Here is a 20000-nt window from a genome sequence, read left to right as displayed (position 1 = left end):
CTTCCAAACAGGGCAGCTTGAAGCAAAAACGCTCTCCCGAGCCAAGCAGAATCCAAAGCTCACGGAACCGTCAAAGCAAAAAGCTTCCGAAGGCCTCAACCCTAACGCAAGCCAAGCAGGACCCGACGGTCTGCTAAACGGCTACTCTCTCCGAAGCAAAAAGCTTACTGACCAAGAACAAAGAAAGGATCTCGTCCTTATCCTTCTCCGCCCTTCCCCCGATCCCGGCGTGACTCATGCCCTCATGCTCCATCCCCCCCCCCCCGCTCAACCACGGGTGGGAGGGAGTTGTTGAGTCATGCCTCACAGGACGGCAGGATTCTTCTTCCTCTTCGCAGAAGAGGGGGAGGGATATCTCCTTTGTTCGTTCCCTAACTATTAAATCGATCCGCAGCGCATCCAATCGATTTCTGAACATTTGAACAATGGAAGGTGAACTATCGAGGGAACAAGCACTTATTGACATAGCTGACTAAAGGAAACTGTATGTTGTGTGCAATTGGCCTTAATTTCTATCTAATTAACACAGCACCACCCCCTCCCCCTCATGTATGGTGACAAGTAACACTTAAGCTCACAGTTTCCCAACTTAATTTACATCAAGATATTTCCTACACGCCCACAGACCAAGCAACTCAATATGATCCTATTTTTCCTCTGCAATTCCTCCATCTACCCCCACAATCACAACAATATATACATGCACACATACACATGCATATATAAATATATATTTATGTATGTATGTATGTATGTATGTATGTATGTATGTATGCATGTATGTATGTATGTATGTATGTATGTATGTATGTGTGTATGTATATGTGTGTGTGTGTGTGTGTGTGTGTGTGTGTGTGTGTGTGTGTGTGTGTGTGTGTGTGTGTGTGTGTGTGTGTGTGTGTGTGTGTGTGTGTGTGTGTGTGTGTGTGTGTGTGTGTGTGTGTGTGTGTGTGCACTCAGTGCCCAAAACATGAGGAACACCTTCCTAATATTGAGTTGCACCCCCTTTTGCCCTCAGAACAGCCTCAATTTTTCGGGGCATGGACTCTACAAGGTATTGAAAGCGTTATACAGGGATGTTGGCCCATGGTGACTCCAATGCTTCCCACAGTTGTGTCAAGTTGGCTGGTAGTGGAACTCTACTCCGAATGGCTTATTCCATCTCATCCCACAGATGCTCAATTGGATTGACATCTGGTGATTGGGCAGGCCACTGCAGTCAGCAGAATTCACTGTCATGTTCGTGGAACCATTCCTGGACAATCCTTGCCTTGTGGCATGGATCATTATACTGTTGAAGAAATCCATTTACAGATGGATACACTGCTGCCACGAAGGGATGCACCTGATTGGCAATGAAGTTCAGATATCCTAGGTCATTCAAACGTTGCTCCACTTTTATCATGGGGCCAAATGTGTGCGATGAAAACACACCATCACACCAACACCACCAGCCTGCAATGTTGACACATGTCATGATGGATGCATGTACTCATGTGGTTTTCTCTATACCCTAGTCCTCCCATCAGCGTGAAACAGCAGGAACTGGGATTCATTCGACCAAGCAATGTTTTCACAATCTTCCAGTGTTCAGTGTTTTCCTTCCTTAGCCCACTGCAACCGCAGGTTCTTGTATTTCGCTGAAAGAAGTGGAACTCTGTGCGGTTGTCCGCTGTCATACCCCATTCATGTCAAGGTACGATGAGTTGTTCATTCTTTTATGGGTCTTTCAGAACCAATGTTGTACTGGACAGTCAGCTGTCTAACTGTAGCCCATCTGTTGCTCTGCACAATTTGTGTCAGCCTCGTTTGACCTCTTTCATCAATGAGCCATTTTTGACCACTGGCCTGCCATTGGCTGGATGTCCTTTGGGTGGTGGACCATTCTTGATACACATGGGAAACTGTTGAGCGTGAAAAACGCAGCAGCATTGCAGTTCTTGACATGCTCAAACCAGTGTGCCTGGCACCTACTACCACATCCCGTCCAAAGGCACTTAAATATTGTTACTGTTGTGGGGGTAGATGGAGGATTTTCATGGGAAGTTAGGATTGAATAGAGTTGTTTGGTCCGTGGACGTGGAGACATCTTGATGTAATTTAAGTTGGGAAACTGTGTACTAAAGTGTTACTTGTCACCACATGGGAGGTGGTGCAGTGTTAATTAGACAGAGATTAAGGATAAGTTCCCCCAAATATGCAATTCCCTCCTGTGACCTTTTCCTGATGTTTTTGCATTTACAAGCCAGCCATAAAGGAGTTGTGTTTTTATAACAACCACCACCATATGAACAAGCGAGCCAGGCATGCTGAGCAAGCAGAAGCCCCACCTTCCCAGGTTTTGAGCGAGCAAGCCATGCCCCGGAGGTGGACAGTTATTCAGTGCGACGTTGAATAGATATCGGGAGTGAATGCACGAGTTCGGTGTGAGGGGTGGACGTGGTCGAGAGAGGAATATGGTTGGGACGGAGGATCTTGCTTTGCTCTCCTCTCAGCACAAAATAGCTTTCCTTCGACGCATGAAGAAGACGGTGCGATTCTCATGTTCGTGCTGAGGCAAATCGGCTCATGTGGTGGAGCAAGACGCTGGCCATTGGCTCTTGGTTGGGCCATGAGAGACAGTCCTCGAAGCCTCGTTTGTCACCAAAGGGGATGGTGCCATTCTGTAGAGTGCCGTGAATCGTCAAGTACGATCGATGAGGAAGCTGCATGGGGAACTCTGAGCCCTGGTATTGAATACCACTCACGAATTGCCTGATGTACATTTTTCCTGGAGAGAGAGAGAGAGAAAGAGAAAGAGAAAGAGAAAGAGAAAGAGAAAGAAGAAGAGAAAGAGAAAGAGAGAGAGGCTTGGCACCATTTTCAGTGCGTTTACACATGCAGGACAAATTGCCTCGATTCCAAAGTTCCATAAAGACCATCTTTCGACCAAGCAAAGTGCCAGAATAAAGGGAGGATTTGCTTTTCTTTTGTTTCCCCCTTGTCTCCATTAGGGTCCATGTGTTGACATTAATTTCCTTCCAAACAGGGTAGCAAACCCTTTCAAACATGGCAAACAGGGCAGCCAAACAGGGTAGCCAAACAGGGCAGCTGAACTTTAGACATTAATTTACTTCAACTTATTATTATTACATTTTGAATTACCCTTGTAAATATTTATATTCACATTAAATCGCCGCATTTATTTTAAGTTGCTGTGTGCATGTATTTGTCGTGATGTTCGAGTTTAAACCCCTTGTGCTGTGCTTCCATGTGCCTCCGTCGCTCCACAAGTGCAACGCCCTGTCCCCCCCCCCCCCTGCGCACGTTATAATATCTGAGGATAAACTTGTCCACCTTCTTAGGAAAACCTCTCGACCATCCGGGCCTGGTCGCTGTTAACCGCACATCCACCACAATTGGGCATGGGAGATTAACATAAATATATGTGTGTATGCATATATATATATATATATATATATATATATATATATATATATATATATATATATATATATATATATATGTATATATATATATATATATATATATGTATATATATATATATATATATATATGTATATATATATATATATATATGTATATATATATATATATATATATATATATATATATATATATATATATATATATATATATATATATATATATATATATATGTATATATATATATATATATGTATATATATATATATATATGTATATATATATATATATATGTATATATATATATATATATATATATATATATATATATATATATATATGTATGTATATATATATATATATATATATATATATATATATATATATATATATATATATATATATATATATATATATATATATATATATATATATATATATATATATATATATGTATATATATATATATGTATATATATATATATATATATATGTATATATATATATATATATATATATGTATATATATATATATATATATATATATATGTATATATATATATATATATATATATATATATATATATATATATATATATATATATATATATATATATATTTGTGGGCCAGGGGTCGGGTGAGAAGACTACCAGGGGGGGAAGCTATCTCAGGTTCCCACCAGACTCCCCGGAATTGCAGGCAATCGCACACGGATAATTCCGTGACGTGGCAGGTCGCTGACCGACCGTGAATGATAATAATTCAACCACGTGACTTAGGGTCCTCCCTCTCGTTTATCTGGTTACCTAAAAAATAATCATGTGATCTAATTACCGGGGGACACGCCCTCGGTACGCCTTATCCGAATCACATCACTTTAACAGATCAAATGCAGCCTTGCGACACTGCCAAGGAAGTACCGGCTAAAAGGAACGGATTGTTGGGAATAATGTCCCGGCTAGGTTAGGATACGGACCATGCTCGATCAATGAAAGAAAATACAATAACGAGGTGGGAACATTTCTACTAATAACTTATTAACAAGCAGGCGAGGAAAGATATGTGGCACAGTGAATAATTTTTATTGTTGTGTGTAAGCAGAGAAAGGAAGAAATGTGAGGTGCGTCAGCATGATTGACCAACCGTGCCACCAGTACATTTTTGGGGGATGCTCCGCTGGGCGATACCTCCCTGACAGGTCGTGCGTCGTCTCCCACTTCGTGCAGCAAAGCGTCGATCTCGAGAATGGGGTGTGACCATCAGGCTTTAAGGAAGGACTTTGGGCAGAGTCAGAAGCCAGTGGGTGGAGAAAGGCAGAGTCCAAAGCGAGTGGGCATCATGGCAGACAGAATCAGGTGGGTGTGTGGATGGGTGGAGTCAGTGGCAAGTCGGTGAAGAAGGGCGTAGTCAGCAGCGAGCTGGTGAAGAAGGGCGGAGTCAGCAGGCGAATGGGCAGATTGTCGATCCCAGACAAGACAGAGAGCAGGACGAGCCGAAAGGAACCAGGAGCGATGAGCAGGAACGGAAAACCACTAGCAGACGGGGAACGCTCGAACGGCCCCGCAACTTATCCTTTTATCGACCCTGTGGTGCGGGGTGGGGGCGACGACCTGAAGCGATGGGTCATCACCAAAATCGGGTGCCCTGGTTGGTCCCCAGCCAGCACACGGCTCAGCAGCGATGGCCAGAAGCGGCTCCACTTTACAGCCGGTAAAATGATTCCATGTGGTGGAATCGTCTCGCTCCGAACACTGTGACACGAATCGCTCTGCACCGAACCCCTCGGCCCGTGCCCCGGTGACCGGCGGTCAGCGCCGGTCAATGCGCTGCCTGTCCATAAGCCATACGGCCCAAACTGCACAGCACGCCTCCACCTGGCAACAGCCTCGCCGGGCGGAGAGGCGAGAAGAAGTACGCTGTCTGCGGGAGACACCCGCGGCCGTGGTGGTCAGCACAGACCGATGGCAAGATGATGTGGTAAACCCATGCGCAGACCCGAACAAGATGTGTGCCATATAACAGTCAGGAAAAGTGTCTGATGTTTAAACAACGAATGTGGTCATCATTGGTTCGATATTTATCAGTATGCCATCCTGATGAATGTTTGAGATGGCATGCTTTTGAAGTCATGGGGAGTCATTTCTATGGAGGGTCCAATTGTATGACCATGCATTGTGGTTCTTTGGTGTTAGGATGCGTGTTTGTTTGACCATGTGCCTCAGCCTTTGGGTTGAGAGGTATATGTATGCCAATGGGACAGTCTTGTTGGACTGTGTACTTTGGCCATGGGGTCAAGATGCACGTCCCAAGCTGTTTAAATTTTTTTACCCTCGCTGAAAGATTTGTCAGGGGCATTGCATTTGGGTCTGTTTGTTTGTTTGTCCACACAGATCTTTTGTATTTTTCTCTGCAACCGAGTGTTGGATTGAGAGGAAATTTCAACCATTGTGTGAGCAGGAACCGTTCATAGGGAGCAGGAAGGCTCGGAGACAGCCTCAGGGCCCGGGGGTGCCGTAGTTAGTGTTCGGCAGAGGGGGAATCCCTGCCAAGTGAGCCACGCTGCCCAGCCACAAAATTGTGCAAGGGCACGAGTGAAAATTGGAGGGCTCGGCCAAAATTTATAATGGACACCAACACAGGCGACGGGAATCATGGTTGTTAGAACCTATAGTTTAAATGACAGGTGTTTTGGAAAGCCCCGGGGTATTTTAAAGTGAATGAAAAGTAGGATAGTTAGGAAATGTATCCCTTCGGTCTCTGTAGGCCGCTGAAATCTGTGGGAGGCCATTCTGAGGCTTCATTGGGCGAGACAGGACGCTAGTCTCTCCCTATTCCCCTCCAGATAGGGATCTTAGGGGATGGGAGTAGGCTAGGTTGACAGGATAGGTTAGCCAGACAAAGACAGAAAGTGGGTTAGGGAGACGGAATGATAAAAAAGGGCTATATTTGGTTGTTTTGTTGTGTTGCAAATTAAGGGAGTGGGTATGGACAGAGACAGGCAAAAGCGATAGGTTTGGTGGAGACCATAGGTTCGGTCCGAGCCCGCTTTCGGAGCGGCCAGCACTACCACACTCCCTCCAGACCCACACTGAACGAGACCAGAGGCCGGCCAGCTTCACCTGCCGGCCTGTTGTGCTGTTTCGCCTGTTCCGCATGGCCTTGCCTTGCCATGCCTTATTCGCCTGCCTCTGACATGACCCCATGCCTGCTCGCCCTTTTTGTGTTTGCCCCGGTGTCACCAACTCAACCATGTGAGCCAGGATCGTCCAGTGTTTTGAAAGGACTGCCCTGCCGGCAGCCACATCACGAGGACTGCATTGAGCAGCCTCGTGCATCCATCATTTTGCATCCATCATCCATCATCGGAAAATCATCGTTTGCATCCATCATTAATGTGTTTTGCTTCCATCCATTCATTTCCATGAGCCAGAGACTGCAGGGAGCAGCCTGGCTAAATCTTCAAATGGCCTGTGGGATGGCACATGGCATGCCGTGTTAGGGTGAGTTGTCTCCAGCAACTGGGGGTATGAAAGGAAGAGAGCAAAAGGTTCACTGAAAGAAACACTCAAGGGGAACTTTTTGAGCAGACCCTGAGGACGACTGACCTTCAGCTGCTGAGCACTCACCCACACAAAACTGTTAACATTGCCATGCCTTTTTCCCACAGATGACAGGTTCTGGACCATAGTTAGTGTAAATATTAGTTAAGGTAAAAATTGTAAATAAGTTTAACCCACCTGTGTGTTTGTCTGAGTGCCAGCATTGTATTTAAGTTGTCTGTGTGAGTCTATTAGTTAGTTACGCAGCGCAGTAGGTTATTTATTTTTGAGACATGTATGAAAAAATGTCGCACTCAGGGATTTGAAGGTAACATGTACTTGGGGAAAACTTACACGTGCTGGTCACACACAAATTTGACGACTCGGGACGAGTCTGTATAAAGGGGAGGGGGTAGTGTTGCGAATGTGGAAGCCTTGTGCACACAACATTCAGATCCTATAGCTCAGTTATTTCGACAAGTGAATGTGGATCGATAGCTTCCTTTCCCTAATCTAATGGGTGAATAAATGTTCATGTGCTGTGAAGTTATTTTAATAGTCGGGTTTTGTTTTGTTACAAACACCAACAAAAACCCTCTGCTCCCGGCATTCTCCGCGCACTCGCTTGGGCACTCCAACTCATGGAATGCGACAAGCCCCACCCACCGATTCGCCTGGCGGCACGCAGAGTAGGGGAAAGTTCAGGCCCCACCCATCGGCTCGCTTGGGCACTCCAATAAATGGAATGCGACAGCCCCCACCGACGGCGAACGAGCCACGCTGGAAAGCGAGCCGTGCCCGAGAGGGATAAAAAGGGAACGGAGAGACAGAAGTTGGTTTTTTGTTCTTCGTTGGCAGGTGGTGGTTGGAGTTGGTGGTTGTTTCACTGAGTCGACTCGGGAGGGTTGCGAAGGATCGGAGCCTCGTCTTCACCAGCGCATGTTCTGGAGTGCGAGAGGATCCGCCGGAGCTCGGGAGGCTGATCGCAGCTCGCCGCTGTCTGGATTCAGCTCGCCCTCACTGGTGCCCGGTTCGACTCGGCTCGAAGACCACACGAGGGTGAAAGGTCCGAGGCAGGTTCTGGTCTTCAGTTCGCCTCTCCATCCGAGCTTGAGGCCTTAATAAAGACCACTTTAGGTCCTATTCGTGTGTGTGTGTGTGTGTGTGTGTGTGTGTGTGTGTGTGTGTGTGTGTGTGTGTGTGTGTGTGTGTGTGTGTGTGTGTGTGTGTGTGTGGCGTCAGTCTGCTGAGTAATGAATTGTTAAGTGCCTTGCTGTACATACATGCTTATAAATATTCGGATAAGTCTGCCCTTATGTGCTCCCCTCATTTCCCTATTGTTTAATAAATATCCCCATTTGTGAAATGTATTAGCTCGTTCATGTCCTTTCCTCCATTGGCTTAGCGTGCTGCATGTTGGAAAATTAGCAAGGCCGTTGTGCCGCCGTAAGGGGATATTTGGACCGACGGATCTCGGTGACCATCCGCTCGGGTCACACTCGGTTCGAGTATGCTAGCGGCTCATTCCGTACGGGTGCCGTCGAGGGTGTGGAGACTCGGTAAATCGCCACGTGGATATCTAGGTATTTTGGAAATTGGCAAATAACCCTGTACCACGTAGTAGAAATATTGACGCTTCACGGTCCGATAAGGGACCCGTATTCTTCGGAGTTTTCCGAAGAAGTACGATATAAATTCCTGGTGATCGGCGGAGTCGACGCTACGGCTCCATGTAGCGGTCGTGGCTCGTTGCCAACGCCCGGCCCGCAACAATATGACGTCATAGGTCACATAGTTTTGCAGCCATATTGGATTTACCCTAAAACCTTTAAAAATACACCACTCAAAAGAAGTCCTGGTGAGGGTTTGGAATCTGATTGCTCTTTTGCTTGTTTAACATTTTTGGGGATAAAAAGGCACCATCAAAAGAGGCAAACAAGCCTGAGAGGCAAAAAAGCCTGAAATCTGGAGAGGTGGCTCCGTTTGATGTTTAACTGATGTTGACCATGTCATCTTTGTCTTTTTGACAGAGTCCTTCTACTTCTCGTCAAAATTTTTTGGCATACACGACGACAAATTGATCCATCACCGAAGCGACAGGCAGGCTCTGTTTGTTGAAAATAAGAGTAATTGTAACCTTGTCGAACACTGTCCACACTATTCATAATTGAATCAATATATCTATCGATCTAGGGAACTCAACCCCCCCAGCTCCAAACAAAGCCCAAATATAACCTTTGGCTTTTGCTCAGGTCCTCCACTTAGAATCCAAGATTCTGACCTCCACACTTACTGTCACACATTTATTTATCTTATCCATTAAATTAGAGAGGGATATCGAAGGAGCAGCAGCTACCTTTCCTAGACTTCTTGATGCCAAAACTTCTCACCTCCCAAAATGCACATTCGTTTATTAAAATGTACAAATGACTTTTGGCCTACATAAAAGGATCTTCCTCGTTCAATTTATTCCACCCCCCTTTGTTCGAGAAGATGTCCTTAGAACGTCGACAAAAGATGGCAAAATCAAAAGGAAAAACACAGACAGGCCTACTTGAACAAACAATTTAACTTTACCAATTATCGATTTCAAAATTTTTACAAGATCTTAGGCTCTTAATGGAGCTATCACAAACGCACATCTCACACACACATGGACATGCAGATTAATACACCAGACACAACACAGGACTGTTAGACGAGACACAACATAACCACTGAGCTTGTGGGAAGTCACTCCCCGGGGCACTCTGGGTACCAGCAACGTCAAAACAATGCCGTCACCTTTCTCACCACACTCAGGGGGACATTTACTGAGGACAATTTTTTAATTTACTGAGCAATTGCCTCCTCCCCATGGATGCCAACCGACAGAACATGTCCATGCTCTATCCTTTTTTTATGCTGGGCATCAAGCAAGGAAACAGCAAGTACCATTTTAAACTTTTTGGGATGACTCGGCCAGGGTTTGAAACACCAACCAACCAGACTCAGAGCAGATGCTCCACCCATTACACCACCGATAGTGTATGTTGTTATGTAGCAATTCATACAATGGTCAACTTTTCATATAGAATCTGGAAACTTGTGTTTTTTCACTTCCTAAGATCACATAGGACTACAAATCAGCTGTTTCCAATTTTTCCACACATTGCTAATGACAAAAATCCAAGATGGCGGCCAGAGAGTGAGGAAAATCGATAAAAATTTTGATGACAAATTTCGTTTCGTATTTTCAGACACAGTGTATGCAGTAGAACATCTATAATAGACATCATAATCATCATCTCTAACACCACTCTGATATCTTTGCCTGATCCTGCATATTTAGACAATATACGTGTAGTGTCCTTTCATAAAAATTATCAATTATGTGCTTTTTCTCTATTTGCAGATAAGTCATGGCACAGAGCGAAGAACCCCCGGAAAAAAGGGCACGCACAGAAATAAACTATAAACTATGCATAAAGTGTCAGAGCTCCAAACAAGAGCGATTGAAAGAACCACCACAATCTGAGGAACATTCAACGTACCACAAATTCTTGACAGCGGTTCGTTTGAGAGCGAGTTTTGGGAACAGTGAGTTCATTACACTCAGTGAAAAAAAAAATTGGGGACTTGGCAGCAGGTGATCGAAGTGACAAGCATGTTGTGCGGCATAGAACATGCTACGCCGCAAGCACCAATAAAGAACATATAAAGCGTGATGAAAAGCGATATAAACGAGCCTGTGCAGCATCCGATGTCAGTCTTCTTCAACGAACCATAGGGAGACCAGCAACCTCGTCGCACCATGGAGAACCCGAAGAACTGTCACTATCAGGAAGGCACACTCGTACAAAATCCATGAACTACGATAAAAGTAAGTGCTTTTTCTGCCAAGGCAAAGTTCAAGATGTTTTGCACAAATGCCGGTCAGGAAATATTGGAACTCTGATACATGATATAGTGCAACACTCCAACAACCCAGAGTGGAAAGTGAACTATACTAATGTCATATCTGACAATGATGCACTGTCACAGGACATAATGCCACACTAATGAAGCCAGATGGTTCCCTACTACCCAGTACCAACAAATCTATCCTCATTCACGAACTCGAGAGCATGGTTGCAGAGTCTGTCACGTCTCAAACATCCATTGGAGAGGAGTCAACCACCCAACACGGCCCGACCAGCATCATAATAGATGGCATGGCTCTCGTACAGGAGATGGTTGTCTACAAAAGCCAAATTAAAAGCTGTAAAGATCTGTTGGACTGCTTTATTCGAAGTGTTGATGGTAAATCGGTTGGTTACATGGATGCATACCTAGTATTTGACAACTACAGCATCATTAATTCGCTCAAGGACAGAACCAGACAGCTTCGTACAGCAGGGAGAACACAGGACAAGGGGTATAAAGTCGATGATACTACATGCATTAAAGACTTCAAGTCATTTCTGAGCACCAAGGAAACAAAAGCCAATCTTGTGTTGTATCTTGCACAAAAATGCTGTCCGATTGTGCAAAGTGCCGATCACCACACACACCCAGAAAGGCGTCCTTTCTTCCCAGCCAAACATGGTGAGCATTCCGAGTACACAAGAGGAACCTGATACACTGTTGATCTTGTATGCAGTGGCAGTGAGTCATCTGGGCAATACTGTGCACATATATTCTTGTGATACTGATGTGCTAGTGCTTGCTCTGCAAAGAGTACCTGATCTGAAGCCGGACAGTGTTATCATCATGGGCACTGGAGATGGACGACGAAAAATCAAACTCAAGCCCATCTATGTTGCTCAAGGTGCAGAAAGAGCAACAGCATTGCCAGAATTGCATGCACTCACTGGTAGTGTTATACCACTCATAGGATCCACTCATACCACTGGTCACATCAAAGGAAAGGGGAAGTCATCATGCTTCAAAGTCTTCATGAAGGCAGGCGAAGATATTATCTGTGCTCTTGCTGGACTTGGTGTTGGAGTGTACCCATCACCAGGGGTGTTGCCTGGATGTGAAAAGTTTGTGTGTCAGCTGTTCAACTCTGGGTTTGCATCAGCCAAGGCACTGAGGTGGCACATGTTCAAGCAGCTGAAGGGTAACCAAGGTGTGGAGAAGCTACTTCCGACTCAAGGATGTATCACTGAGCATATATTGCGCACACACCTACAATCCAACATATGGTTGCAAGACTTAGTAGCTGCACCAATTCTACTGGATCCTGTTACTCGGGGATGGCGACAACTGGAGGACGGCCACTATGTCCCAGTTGTCTCAAAAATTCCAGCAGCACCGGAGGCCGTGGTTGAACTTGTGAAGTGTTCCTGTGTCACCAGTAAGTGCAGTGGACGGTGCTCTTGTAAGGCACATAATCTAGCCTGTACAGAGCTCTGCAGGTGTGAAGGAGCTGAGGACACATGCAACAATGTCACAATTGATGAGAATTCAAGCAATGACGAGGAAAATGAGGACTTGATGACTAAATAATTATATATGCCTAAGCATCTTTGTGTTTTGTATTTGCACATCCATTCAAATTGTATGTTCTCAGTACTACAGAACGTCCTTTTTGTGCATATTTGGCTGTCATCTTTTAGGGGGTTCGTAAATAATGCCTAACTGGGTTAAATTTAGCTGAACAGATATTTTTTTTATCTTTCAATGTGCTATAATGGGTAAAATATGGCGATTTCTTAAATTTTGGATTTTGGTGACTGCTTATGAATAAAAAAAATTTGAAAAAGCTGTTTTTTTTTGTGTTCACTGCAAACATAGGAAGTGAAAAATTGCAAGTTTCCAGATTCTGTATGAAAAGTTGACCAAATTACACAATGACATACACTACGAGTCATGACACCATAAAAAAAAACAATCTATTGTCCCATGTCTCACAGTGGAAGGCATCTACTCCAGCTGTCAATTTAGACTGAATACCCAATTTAAATCCAACAATTTAATGGGCTTTCTCCCCCCCCTCCCCCAGAACACACATAAAGACAGACATGAATGAAGACTGCAGCAACTACCGAGGGGTGACACTGCTCTCAGTGCCGGGCAAGGTCTTTGCTCGGATAATTCTTGATAGGGTTCGCCATTATCTGCTTGAGCACCAGCGTCCAGAGCAGTCAGGCTTTACACCAAAGAGGTCAACGATTGACCGTATCCTTGCTTTTCGTGTCCTCACCGAACGCAGACGAGAGTTTGGGCAGGGGCTGCTTGCAGCTTATGTTGATCTCTGTAAAGCGTTCGATTCAGTGAGTTGGGATGCCCTCTGGAGGATTCTCGGTGTTGCTTGTTTGTCTGTCCACAAAGAACTTTCCTGTTTTTCTTCGCATCCGCTTGTCAGATTGAGAAGAAGTTTTCACCATGGGTGCGACCACTTATGTGGAATGCTTTTCTGATAATTATGACGTCATTGGTCTCGTGGTGTGGCAGCCATGTTGGAAAAATGGAAAAACTTTCGACTTCTGTATCTCTGAAATCGCAACAAGGAAAAAATTGAAACTTGGCACACGGCAAGTACTCCTCATGGGGAATGAGTGTGATTATTTGTTGATGTCACAGATGCCTTTGTTATGAAGTCATAATTGCAAATGTAGAATGCCACATCTGATCAGTATGAAATTTTTTTTAGGGTCATCGAGGAATAAAATGGTCCACAGAAAAAGATTGATGACGTCATGGGTCACGTGATTCGGCAACCATATTGATGTTTTAAAAAAAAAAAAACTTCAATAATCTTCTTCTCTGAAGTGGCTCAACATATTGAGGCAAAACTTTACACGTATGACAGGCTATCCACGAGGAGCAAATGGTTCACACATATCACGACGGCATCCTCCGTCATGCAAACTCCTTAATTGGCACACCTGAGCTCCTGATCACATACAAAGCTTTCGTCTGCAGCCTCATGGAGTACTGCTCTCCCCTCTCGGGTGATGCTCCTGCCTCTCACCTTTCTCGGCTTCACGCTGTGGAAACCAAGGCATTTGGATCTTTGGTATCTCCCGTGGAGAGGCTGACTCTTTGGGCCTCTCACTCTCTCACCGCAGGCAGGTCGATGGTCTTTTTGTCTTCTACCATCTCCTCTCCGGTATCACCCCCCTGCTCTGTCTGCGATTTGACCCGCACATATTTCCTCAGGGTGCTCAAGGTCCGCCAGCAACCCCCTTCTGGTGAAACTACCAAAATCAAGAATTACTGCCCACCTTCACTCTTTCATTGCTCATTTTTCCAACCTTTGGAACAAAGTCCAATGCTCTCTTCAATCCCACTCTTCCCTCCAGGTCTTTTAAGCAGCTCTTCACCACCACCTCTTATCTTCCCTCATCCAAAACCATGATCTTTTCTACCCCCACTCATCCACCCAAAACCCACGTCCTTCAAATTTCCTACTTTCATTTCTGAAAGTTCTTGTCGTGTAAGGACCTGAAAGTCCCTGAAGTGCCCATCTTGTTTACGCGATGTACCCCTCCACTTACCTCTCCCTTCCACAGATCTCATGTTACATTCCCACACTGTTATTTCCTTCCCTCTCCCACCCCTCTTCTCCTGCTTTCCTTGTTGTACGTTCTGTGTGTTAGCTCTGATAAGAGCATCGACAGTGTCAACAACAAAAAATGACATCATAGGTCACATAGTTTGGCAGCCATTTTGGAATTACTCAAAAATCTATAAAAAATATTATTCCCCTAAAAGGCTGGACAGATTGAGGGGAACTTCACATCAATGTTCCCCAAGCCTTGGGTGTACAACTTTCAGGAATAATTGATCGGTCACATGCTTTGGCAGCCATATTGGATGGAAGAAAAATATTACATAATGTTTTCTCTGGAACGGCTTTAGCAATTGACGTGAAACTTCACAATTATGATCTCGGTCGCAGTGATGAGGAATACGTTTTAAATTTCAACTTGATCAGCCACATGGTCTGGCAGCCAGAATTATTTAATTTGTATGATCTGGGTTCTTTCTTGTTTTTTGTTGTTGTTGAATTAGGTTCACTTGGCTGTGCCTGGATGGGCTTGAGGTTCGAGGAGGAGCAGCTGAAATGTGAATCCTATCCAGGTTCCTCCTGATGACTTCATATTGTGGGCCGGGTGTCGGTGACGAGCACAACCGCTAGTTGGAGCAGCAGAGTCAACTCCACCGAACACCCGGAATTCAGATCGTAACCCTCGGATAACTCCGAAGGTACGGGTCCCTTACAGGACGATAAATCGTCAATAATTCAACCACTTGGTACAGGATTATTTGCCAAACTTCCAAATACCGAGAGGCCCACGGGGCAAGCCACCGAGGAATTCACACAATCGACAAAGCTCGAACGGGACGAGCCGTTTCCGTGCTCGACCCGTGCGGATAGTTACCGAGGTCCCGTCAGTCCAAATGCACAACTACAGCAGCAACGGCCTTTTTAATCACCCAACACGCACCGTGCTAAATCAATGAAGGAAAGGAGAAAGACGAGCTGAAATATTTAACAATAGGGGTATTTATTAACAGTAATCGGGGGAACGAGGGAAGCACGTAAGGGCAGAGTTATCACGACTAAGCAATGCAAGTATGTACAAAGCAAAAAGCACTTAAACAATTCCAACTTATAGACTGGGCACACACACACACACACACACACACACACACACACACACACACACACACACACACACACACACACACACACACACACACACACAAGAAACGGACCCAAATGGTCTTTATTTGGCTCTCCAGCCGCGGAGGATAGTTTGGCTGGGAGTCAGGACGGCTGACTACCTGGTCGCGAGCGTGCGGCTGGACATCCACCCCTTCCCAGAGCTCCGGTTGCCAAAAGACGGACCAGGGCAGCCAGACGCAGACCAGCACCAGCAACGAGATGAGGCCAGACCAGCGTCAAGAGATGCGATCCGAGAACCAGACCAGCGTCAGTGTGATGCGATCAGAAAACCAGACCACGTTGAGATGCGATCAGAAAACCAGACCACGTTGAGATGCGATCAGAGAACCAGACCAGCGCCAAGATGCGATCAGAGAACCAGACCAGTGTCGAGATGCGATCAGACAACCAGACCAGCGTCGAGATGCAATCAGAGAACCAGACCAGTGTTGAGATGCGATAAGAGAACCAGACCAGCGTCGAGATGCGATCAGAGAACCAGACCAGCGTCGAGATGCGATCAGAGAACCAGACCACATGCTCGAGCTGACGGGGCACAATTATTTGTTCTCCTTTCTTTCGCCGTCCTTCTCAGGCGCAGTCCGCTAATGCGTGGCCTGCTCTCATTGGGCGGACCTTGTGTCGCAGCTCCGCCTTCTTGCAAAGGACCGCCTCAGCTATGATCCGCTCATCGCCCATTGGCCGCAAAATGATGCATTCTCTTATTTGCCGCTAGGCCAGAACGAAACGCTCCGTGAGTGCGCAAACAGCGCGGACAATTCCTCGAGCAGTGTTGTTGTTGGCGTTGTCATAAGTGTAAAAATCCTATCTATAAAATAACTTCGCAGGGCATGTACACGTAATTCACATTCAACATAGGGGATGGATTCTAACTTAAAAACACACACTCATCAAAATAACTAAGCTACGGAGATGGCTCTCTGTCTGTGTGCACAAGGCTTCCAAATTCGTAACAATATTTACTTTTTGCTTGTTTGGGTACCTTACTCCAATGCAGGACCGTGCCGATTTGGTCTTCCATTTGATTTTAATTGTTTTTTTTTGAATCCCATTCTAAATTCAATTGAATAATAACAAGAAGTCATGCAGAGCACAAAACTTGCAAAATCCATAAAACAAATTTGACCTCAAAAATAATTGGTGGTTGAATTTAATGATCAAATATTCAACTCTTCAAATTTCAAGTCAATCGGATGAAAATTGACAATTTTAGAAATTCGGCCAATGTTAACCTTTTGGCCAACGTGGACCTCAAAATTAATTGGCAAGTTGAATTCAGTGACGTGAAATATAAATCCTCTTCAAATTTCAAGACAATCGGATGAAAATTGAGGATTTTAGAAATGCCACCTTAGTTGTTGACCTTGGGCCTATGTTGACCTCTTGGTTGATGTTGACCTCAAAAATAATTGTGTCGTTGAATTCAGTGAACTGAAATATAAATCCTCTTAAAATTTCAAGTCAATCGGGTGAAAATTTAGGATTTTAGAAATCTCACTGCAGTTGTTGACCTTTGACCTATATTGACATTTTGACCTCAAAAACAACAGGCTTCTTCCTTATGACAAACTGTACCATGTGGTGAAGTTTCGTGAAGATTGGTTTAAAATTGTGACCTGTAGGCGACAAACAGACAGACAAACGAACAGACAAACAGACAGAAGAACAAAATCGACGAACCAATATACTTGAAAAATTTTCGATTTTGCAAATAATAAACGTCATTGGTCAGTGTCAGGTGGCCAATCAAAGCAGGACGTCTTAGTACCCGGTCATCACTGCCAGCTGTTATAAAGTGGCAGTTCCAATTATGTATCTTATTAATTACATAACACACCAATACACAAACACCGCACAAAACAAGTTCTGGCAAGGGTCTGCAATCTATGATTGCTCCTTCTAGTTTTCAATTGTTACTGGAGTTCGTCTGGGGTGTGTACTGGCCCCCACACTTTTCAGTGCTTGTATGGACTGGATTCTGGGGAGGATGTCGGAGAGATCAAGCTGTGGTTCATCGATTAGGAATGTCAAGATGTCTGACTTTGATTTCGCAGATAATGCAATCATCTTTGCGGAGACTCTAGATATCCTTTTGGGGGCCCTCAAGTTGCTGAATGAGGAGTTGGAACCGCTGGTATTACGGGTTCCCTGGGTCAAAACTAAGATCCAGGCTTTCGGTGACATCTTGGATGCTGCTATCTTGTTTGTACCTGTTTGTGGTGAGGATGTTGAGGTCACGGAGAGATTCACTTACATTGGCAGTGATATTCATGTCTCTGCTGGCTGTGAGTCTGAGGTCAACAGATGTCCGGGTCGTGCCTGGGGAGTTATGGATTCACTGGATCATGGGGTGTGGCGCTGCCCGTACCCGTGCCGGAGGATGAAAGTCCGAGTCTTCTGGTCCTTGGTGCTTCCAGTGTTGCTCTACGGATGTGAGACTTGGACTCTGACCAGGGATCTGAGACAGAGACTTAATTTGATGACAGAGACAGAGACAGAGAGGCCAGGCATCTGCATGGGGGATTGCTGGATGGAGGCACCAAGAGTACTGGCAGAAAGTGGAGACAGCGACGTGCTGCCCCGGCGCCTGTTCCCATATCTGACCTGACCTGCGACTGATACGAACATTTTCACCTTCTCAATCATCATTTTCATCCTCGCAAGGCCATGACATCACAATTCCCTGCAGGTGTGGACTCAATTTGGTAGTGGGAAGGTCATATGATGTGGTGGTGGGGATGTAGCAGTTTGTGCGTGCCTGTATTGCAAAACAAAGTTCCCAAATCAATGATTTCCTTGGGCTCCTCCCTTGACTTTCAATACCCCAGAACCACAAGTTTCCTTCCGTGTACACCCCACCAGAGGGTGTCACCCATATGGCTCTCCAAGGCCTATCTATGGTGGCCAGGGGGTCCTCCCAACCTTCATCCCGACAGATTCTCCACCCCCAGTTTCACGATGGGATGTCAGGGGGTGAGACATGGCTAAGGACCACAGTCGTCGCTCTCCTCAAGAGCCTCATCCACCTGTGGACATGCCCAACTTCCCCACCCACAAACCTTACACGCAATGCTCCCTCCCCAACTTCAATTATCTTTACCTCCACCTGCGGTACAAGCTGAAGGGTGTATCCCTACCTGCCATGGCCTGCATACACGCTAAATCACCAACACCATAGACAGTAAACAATCAAAAATGGAATTTTTTTTAAATTTCAAAACATCAAATACTGTCATCACTTTAAATCCTTCCACTTAATCCAAGTGCCAGGCCTCATGGCCCCTTTTGCCTGTTACCCATAACAATTCCCCAACTCACCTGCATACCCTAAAGCCTAAAGCAAAGGATGGTGAGTCTTGACCATGCAGAAAGGTAAATTTAGCTTTTCCAATTATCACTGGGGAGGTTGTTCAATCTGAATTCAATTGAATAATTAATAATGTGCCTGCTGCAACCATTCTTCTTATTTCAGGCATGCCAATTAATATCTGGGATCCCTTCCCAAAATGAGGGCCCATTAAACTGTATTTGACTATCCAAAGGGCAAAACAGTGCAGAAGATGGCGCCGAGACCACAGATCAAAGAATGTTAGGACAGAAATGGGATCAAGTGACTTCTATGGCCAAGTCAGTCTCCTGACATGAATCCCATTGAACACCTCTGGGCCATATTGGATCGAGCTGTGCAGAGAAAGTCCAGGAAACCAACATCACGGGCAGAATTGTTAAACCTTTTGTGTGAAGCCTGGGCAGAAATCCCACAAGAGAAAATTTCGGAACTCGTTAGTTCTCTGTCTGAAAGAGTAAAAGCGTTGAAATCTGTAAATGGCAAGTCTACAAAATACTAGTGTATGTTTTAAAATTGATCAAATGTTCTTCAAATGTTAAATAAATAAATTCCTTAAAAATCAAGGTGTCTATTTACTTGTCATGTTATAGCACGATATCTCAAAAATGTCATGGGCCCGATATGTTCTCGTGGATTCGGCAGAGCATGTCGGAGGTCTGCGCTCTTCAGTGCCCTACTAGTTATTATTATTATTACCAGGCATTTTTACCTGTCACTTCACTGCCAGATGTAATGAAGAGACACGTTGCACTTCACAAACATCCTTCTCTATTGACCCTATCATTTGCCTGAAGACATCTTCCATCTGCTTGGAAGTCAGCCAACATCACCTTCTTCAGCTGAATTCTTCTTCTTCTTAATGGTCACAGTTATTCCCACGTTCTTGCAGGGTTGGCCAGGGGGAAGTTTGCCTCGATTCTTTCACATAGCAGTTGACCAGGCCAAGCATTTGACGAAGGTTAGGGCAGGAATCTGTAATTTGGCCAGGGTGGCAGCAATAGCTTGCCGACTCTTGGCGAAGGAC

At 45.0% G+C, this 20000-nt stretch overlaps 2 protein-coding genes across 2 annotated transcripts in view; both read right to left on the bottom strand.

The window, feature by feature from the left end:
- The window catches only part of LOC147035087 (complement C1q tumor necrosis factor-related protein 8-like), a 69340-nt gene that overhangs the window by 47965 nt on the left and 1375 nt on the right, over window positions 1–20000 (bottom strand). The window lies entirely within an intron of this gene.
- The window catches only part of CHLSN (cholesin), a 180792-nt gene continuing 176218 nt past the window's right edge, over window positions 15427–20000 (bottom strand). Inside the window, exon 5 of the mRNA XM_085893440.1 lies at window positions 15427–20000. This exon is cut by the window's right edge and continues 1460 nt beyond it. The gene's annotated coding sequence lies outside the window, so the exon portion shown is untranslated.

The sequence above is a fragment of the Eptatretus burgeri genome, chromosome 1, assembly GCF_056783735.1.
Source record: "Eptatretus burgeri isolate ZD-2024b chromosome 1, Ebu_testis_v1, whole genome shotgun sequence".
NCBI lineage: Eukaryota > Metazoa > Chordata > Myxini > Myxiniformes > Myxinidae > Eptatretus > Eptatretus burgeri.
Note: the sequence above shows the minus strand (reverse complement) of the source record. Positions and strands in the feature narration are given on the sequence as shown.